The sequence below is a fragment of the Cervus elaphus genome, chromosome 23, assembly GCF_910594005.1.
Source record: "Cervus elaphus chromosome 23, mCerEla1.1, whole genome shotgun sequence".
Lineage (NCBI taxonomy): Eukaryota > Metazoa > Chordata > Mammalia > Artiodactyla > Cervidae > Cervus > Cervus elaphus.
This window is the reverse complement of record NC_057837.1, coordinates 13,524,194-13,532,229: the sequence shown is the minus strand read 5'-3', so window position 1 is coordinate 13,532,229 and position 8,036 is coordinate 13,524,194.

Genomic DNA, 8,036 nt, shown 5'->3' with positions numbered 1-8,036 from the left:
AGAGGGTTTGCACTTCACCCTTGTGGCAGAGAGCATATTATCAACCTATCCATTTTATAAGGGGAGGAGGTTAAAGGACTTGCCTTAAAGCCATGTTGCTAGAAAGTGCCAGAACTGCAGGTGAAACTGAGGTTTTCTTCACTAAAAACTCTGCTCATTCTATTCTGTAACACTACATACCCCTGCTCTCGAAGTGGAGGGATTTTCTCTGCCTCTTACTGATGAAAAACTTTCATATCTAGTTAGTACAAGAATTCAATGACAACTTAATAATTCAACAAAATGGGACTTTCTTCTGCAGGAGATGTAGGTGATTTTATGCTCTGATTTTATTTCAGGCCCACTGCAGTATCAGCTGTATGCTATGTATGAAGAGTTTTGAGTTTCTTGTATTTTTGAGAAATGTGAAATACAGTATGGAGTTATTTTAATTTTTCTTTCTTTAACCCAAAGATGAACTGTTCAGGGGTCCTTCCAACCTTAAAGCTTCATTTTAGCTTTCAGAAATTTGTGTAACCTATGAGTAGGGTGTATGATGCCAGTGTTTTTCTTTTTATATTTTATTTATTTTTTGTCACAGATTCAACCCAGGGGACCACTGATTGCAAAAGATTTAATTCTTACATAATACCTTGATAACATGTTTTGCTTACCTTGAGGATAAGCATAAGGATAAACTACTATTTATAACAGCTAAATCAATAGTAAAGTAAAAGAAAAGTGTGGGAGGAGCTATTTAAAATTTGATTGTATATGCCCTATTTTCTAATTGGGCAGGGATTATTTTATATTTTTAAGCAGAATGGCTAAGTTGTACTTCTCCAAATAAATTCAGATGAGATCATATTTCCCAAGTCAAATAATGATATCCTAAAGACAAGTTTACTTAGTATTTAATACACATACATGAATTTGAAGCACAAAATTAAAAAATAGAATTGCTTTTTCCACCCCTAAAAAGAGTTTTACATTTCTTTCAAGTTTTCATATGGTGCAAACAGAAGGGAAATATCAAAATCATGTTTCTCAACAAGTTCCTACTGCATAGCACAGGGAACTATATTCAATATCCTGTGATAAACCATAAAGGAAGAGAATATGAAAGGGAAAATATATGTGTGTACAACTGCATCTCTTTGCTGTACCACAGAAATTAACATACATTGTAAACCAACTATACTTCAGTAAAATTAAAAGAAAAAATTTTTAAATAAAAAAATAAAATTATGTTCCTGACTTAAATGTGAATTTTAATAGGCAGTGAGCATTACCTGATTTTCAAACATCTTCTCTTTCGTCTTGCGAGAGTAAATACGATAGCCATTGTCATATGCTCAAAAATTATTTCATTTACTTTTAAGTGGGGGGAAGTGACTTGCTCTTTCATCTGCCCACGAAATGATTGTCCAGGGAAAGATTCGTATCTAATCAAGGGAGTAAAAGGAGCATCTCATTAATTTGAGGAAGCCCAAGAGACACAATCTTAATTGTACTGCAAAGAAAACAAAGATAGTGTTTCAGGAACAGGAAAGAAACTGCTGTGTCCCCATAAGCCAATCTGTCATAGAAACGCATTAAACAACAGGAACTCTTAAGGTACAATAATTATCTTCACAAGTCAGGAACTCCCCAACATACTCAGCCACTCCTATGGCATTACTTGGAATTTTTTCCTTTTTGGAAAATGACACATCAACTGTGCGGGTGTCACTTTAAAGATGTCCTTATTGTCTTCATTTTCTCTTACGTTTGTAAGCGTAGTGGGATATACTCTATATTCTTTATGCCTCTGTGCTCTTCCTGATTTTTTTCTGCCAGGACTTTTTCAGCATCTGGTTCTCAGCGTCTCCTGTTGTCCCTGTAATCTCTGATACAGATAAAAATGAAAGAACAGAAGTAGTACAGGAAAATGGCTATCTAAATAGATTTCAAAACATCCTGATAGTGGGTTGAAATAACTCCTGCTGCTGGACCAGCTCTAGATGCAAGCAGAGTCGTCAGTTACTAAGAGCACGTCTTCTTTTGAGGGTGAATACAGGGTTGGAATGGACAAGGAGAGCAGAAATGGCCAGGCTGAGAGTTGAACAGTGATGGCCCTTGTGGAGAATGAATAGACAGGAAGTCACACACTGTCCAGTAGGGCTGCCACTGGTCACGTGTGTTGGAGCATTTGCTATGTGGTTAGTTCAAGGTGAGACAGGCTTTAACTGTAAACTATACCCAGGGTTTAGTATCAGGGAAAAAAGAATGCAAGTACCTATTAACAAATTCATATTGATTATATTACATGTTTAAATGATGTATTCATTACATTGTGTTAAAGATAATGTTAAGATTCACCTATTCCATTTCACTTTTTTAATGTGACTGTTAAAAACTTAAATCACATATGTGTCTCACATTATAATTCTGTTGGACTTCAACTCTATAGATTACCTTGGCTTATCTTTACCCATCTTAAAAAAAAAAAAAAAAAAGAATGCATCTGAGGAGTAGGAAATAGACACATTTCACTGAAAAATTCAGTCTTGACAGAGAAGTCCCAAAGGGCAAACAGAAAACAAAGGTTTGATTAAAGATCTTTACATTCACACTCATTCCATCTTTTTCTTCCTAATAAGCAGAAACAGTCTCTTAAATGCTCTAAGGAAAGCTTTTGCTGAAATGGTTTCCCTTGTCCTGAAAAAATCAGAAAGACTATCCAGATCTTGAGACAAGCTCAACTCATAGAATTTCTAGCTGACATTTTCAGATCCAGAACATTCCAACAACTATCTGAATTTGACGGTAAAAAGACAATATAAAATGAAACATTAAAGATGAAAAATGCCACTTCTAGATCAAAGAATCCCTGGAATAGCCTTATTCCATATGGGGCCATCACTATTTAATCCTTGGACCATGTGGAAAGATGACAGAATAATAGTTCTCGACGCATTTTAACCGTGTTGCGATAGTTTGGGGAAGGAGCTTTTCTCACTCACACGTCATAGAGAAGTACATCAAGGCACTTTCCTCATAATTACTTTGTAAAATAGCTTTGGTTATAATTAATGACATTGGAAATCATTATAGTAATGTATAACTATCAAATTTCCATCAGATACAGAAGTCTAAAAATCAGAAAGGCAATCAGTTACACATCAGCTTACATATATAACTGCATGCATACATAACAAGTCACAGAAAATCCGGCATAAAAATGTAGGATTAGAGCAGTGAAATTACTGTACATGTTACTATAATGATGGATACATGTCATTACCAATTTGTTAACATTCATAGAATGTACAACACCAAGAGTGAACCGTCATGTAGACTACAGACTCTGGGTGATGATGGTGTGTCAATGTAGGTTCATCACCTGTAACAAATGTACCATCTGGTGGGGGATGTTGATAATGGGGGAGGCTATGCATGCATGGAAGGTGGGGGCATATGGGAATCACTGTGAACCTAAAACTGCTCTATAAAATAATGTCTAAAATATATATACCAAAATTTTTTACTATATAAGTATATTATATATGGTATTTTGATGTATCAAAAAGATTTTCTAGCCAGGCTCAAATGGTAAAGAATCTGCCTGCAATGCAAACACCTGGGTTCAATCCCTGGGTTGGGAAGATCCCCTGGAAAAGGGAATGGCAATCCAGTCCAGTATTCTTGCCTGGGAAATCGCATGGACAGAGGAGACTGGCAGGCTACATTCTGTGGGTTTGCAAAGAGTCGGACAATGACTTAGTAACTAACATTTTCACACTTCACTTCAACTAGAAATCTGCAAATGAACTCTGCATAGCTGATGCTGCTTCTCTTCTAGGCTCTTTCTAGCCATCTGCTTAAGGTTGTTTACCCTGTGGGTCCTCATCCTCATATTCACTATCTTTTAGCTCTGAGACAGCTGCTAAACATCCAGGTATTTCCCCATTTCTGACAGGAAGAGCATGAAGCAGTAGCTCCTGTTTCAGAAAAACGAAAGTCTTCCCAGGAACCCTCTATTTGGCATCTCATTGGCCGGAAATATGTCATGTGACCAACCCAGATGAAGGGAGCATGAAGAAGTGAGTGATTTTAGCTGGACTCTGTTGCTACTCCAATCAAAATCATTATTTTTCCCTAAGAAAAAGGGGAGGGACTTTGGGTGTATATTAGCAGTCCCTGCCACAGGGACATCTGGAGAGGTTCTCCAATCACGTTAGACAAAATGAAACTCAAACAACTGATAACATTGACCTTTGACAAGTATGAAAAAGCTAAAGAAGATAAGCCTACAAACTCTCAAAAAGTGATCATATTTATAATCCTAACTAGAGGTAAATCCGATGGAGAACTATTTGCTAGCTAATGACTAAAAGTCATTTTTTCATGATAATAGTAATGTTTTTATAATAACTATGTTTTAAAAATAATGAACTGCTCTAATAATAATCAGAATAATACTGAGTAAATAGTATTTGATTATGAAAGATCACCTAGGAATTCAATGGTGAGGAAGACAATTTGGAAGAGAAAAGACGAATGGGAAAGAACTTATTTGAATCCTCATTTTCTGGAATACTGTCTTCCAAATGGCATCTCTAATTTAACCATCTTCCCCCAAGGAACATATAAATAATCTCTTCCAGGCTGGTGATTAGAGTCAGGTGAATCACAGAGACCACAGATACTGTCAGCCTACCAAGAGGAAATGACATCATCCAGCCAGGCATTCATCTTGGGGGGTTATGAGATGTGTCCTTAGAAATGGGATGGAGTTGAATGGAATGAGATGGGGTAGACCTGAATGGAATAGGAAAGAATAGGACAGAATAGAAATGCACTATTGGCAATAAGGGTGGTATTGTTCTAAGAAATATGTTTTGGTTATACACATATATGTGCACTGGGCACCATGCAAAACAAATTTCTTTCTGTGGCTTGTGGTCAAAAAAGTTTGAAAAGCCACTGTCTTAGCAGTTTCAGAACGCCTAAGGGCAGCCATCAGTATAGGTCACCAAAAAGAAAATAGAATCTTGAAAACAACCCAAGAACTCAAAACAAGAAACAAGCCCAAGAAAACTGAAGTCAAAGGTAGAGCAGAGCAGCCTCCAGACCAATGGAGCATGTAGAAAACCACAAGAATAGCAATAATGGATGTCTATTGCTAGAAAGGGTGGCCGATTTTTATCCTGTCATAATTACCTCTTTTTTTTTTAATGTGAACCATTTATGAAGTCTTTATTGAATTTGTTACAATATTCCTTCTGTTTTAGGTTTTGGTTTTTTGACCATGAAGCATGTAGGATCTTAGCTTCCTGACCAGGGATCGAACCCACACCCCCTACATTGGAAGGTGAAGTCTTAACCGGTGGAGCAGCAGAGGATTCCCCTATCCTGTCATATTTATCTTAATTCATGGCCCCTTGGAGAAGATGTGACACTGAAGAACAAGGGATAAGAGTCAAGCAGTACCCAAGAAGGGAACAAAGCAATCTGAAAAGACTTCAGAGAAGCAGGAAGACCGATTTGAACCAGCCTCCTATGAGAGGTGCCACCCGAGAGGGAAAAGCATCAGCAGTTCAACAAGACGATGCTTGCAAAAGTCACATGTAATTAGCTATGTTTATACACCTAAATTAACAGTTAGGACCCTGTATTGTCTTTATTATTTGTGGGTAATTACCTCTGTTGTTTTCTAATGTCACACGCTAAAGAACACCGTCAGTAACTTTTAATAAAAATGCCTGATAATGGTAGAGACAATTTGTTTTCCAGAATCTGCCAGAGGAATAAATGCAGTCAACAAGGGCTCCATCACCAGCCCTGGTACTGATCATTTTACAAATGGCACCCACACAGGAAGTAGCCCTGGACCAAAACTGTACCTGGTTTGTGTAAGCCACATGAGTGCTCCAGCAAGTTAATGATCTGGTACCCCAAAGCAATCTTATCTTCTGTAAACATTTGTTCAGTATTTATTTCAGTGAGAAGTTGGGCACTATGAGATCTGCCTCCAAACTCACATACCCGATCAGCAGATGAGAAGCTGTACAGTTAAGCAGACCCACCACTTGAAGCCAGTTTAGGCACCATCTAAATCTCGCGCGTGCCTCAAGCAGCTTCCTACCTATATTAAATACTCTAGAGAGAAGAGTTCTATAAGACACAGTTGCCTCCAGTTCATCACATTTCTAGTGCTGAACCTCACCTGCTCCTTCATCTCTCTCAAGTGAACATTCCCATCACTTGGGCAATGGCCCACATTCTGGGTTTTGTGTGAGGCAAGACAGTTACTGGCATTCATGGATTCATTTGTTCAGCAAATACATGCTAAGTACTAAAGATTAAACTCCATAAACTCAAAAGGTATATTGTCACTTTATGTCAGCGATTCAAAATTGCGCTCAGTTCAAAAGGAATCCTTCACTGTTGGTGGGAATGTAATTTGGTGTAGCCCCTGTGAAAAAGCCACAGTGTGGAGCCTTCTCAAAAAATATAGAACCACGGTAAGGCCCAGCAATTCCACTCCTGAGTATATATCTGAAAAATAAAAAACAGAAGCACTAATTCAAAAAGATACATGTATCCCAATGTTCACAGCAGCATTATTTATAATTGCCAAGGTATGGAAACAATCTAAGTGTCCGTTAATAGATGAATGGATAAAGAAGATGTACTACACATACATAATGGAATACTATTCGGCCATAAAAATGTACCAAATTTTGCCATTTGCAGCAACATAGATGGACTTGGAGGGCACTATGCTAAAGTGAAATAAGTCAGACAGAGAAAGATAAATATTATATGATATCGCTTATATGTGGAGTCTAAAAAACACAACAAATTGGTGAGTATAACATAAAAGAAGCAGACTCACAGATACAGAGAACAAACTAGTGGTTACCAGTGCGGAGGAGGAGGGGTAATATAGAGGTGGGGGAGTGGGAGGCACAAATTTTGCAGTGTTAGACAGGCTCAAGGATGAGTTGTACAACATGAGGTATACAACAAATATTTTGGAATAACTGTAAATGGAAAGCAATCTGCCTAAAGATGGAGTGTCCACTTGTCTTATGTTTAAAAATAAAAAATACTTTCAAAATATTTTAAAAGTTGAACATAACAGGCCAGTAGTAAAAAAAAAAAAAAAAATTAGACTCAGTTCCTGATGCCACTGGATAAAGAAAATTGGACTTAGAAAATGTGATATATACAAACTAACATTTCTATTCTCTTTCTTTTATGCTTTTAGAATTTCCAATACTGTGAAAACTGTACATATGTATATTCTCTAAGGTCTTTTCCATTATCAGAAGCTGGGGAATATGCAAATTATGGAAAATAATTTGCATCAGTAAATGTTGATACAATCCTAAAATTTGCAACTTGTGTGATCCACAGCAAGCCCTAAGATTTTTAACCCACAATCATGACATTTTTTTTTTAATGCTTCCATTTGAAGGCAACGGTAGAAGTCCGAAAAGTATCTTCATAAACCCATCTATAACCCATATAGTTATCTCCAGGATTTCACTATGCTGATCACATGTAACCAGACTCACCTACTTATCAGCCCACTCTTTATCCATCACTAGGTGAGGAGTGAAAGAAGTCTGGAATATTTCACCAAGGCCATGGTGTCAGTCTTAGAGAGGAGGAAAATGAGAGGGAACCAACATAATTGTGTGTGTTTTGTTTTGTTTTTTAATGACAGATGAACGAGCGTTTCTGGAGATTGCAGAGTGATCATGAACACAATGATAAGTACAGATAGTGATACCTACTAAGGATCATCCTATTTCTTTAGCTGGAGGTCAAGTGGTTAGCGAAATTAATCTGAGTTATATGAATACAACTATGGGTAGAGAAAAACATTCTAGAAGCTATGCAGGAGAATCATGATCATAAGATAATTTTTTTTTAAATGCTATTTTCCCATGAAAGCAATTAACAAGCCTGTGGATCAGCAGGTCAAGTTTTGAATGATTTCTCAATAGAGTTTTCATAATTATAATTCTTTTGTCCATATGCCAGCCATTCTCAAAACATGG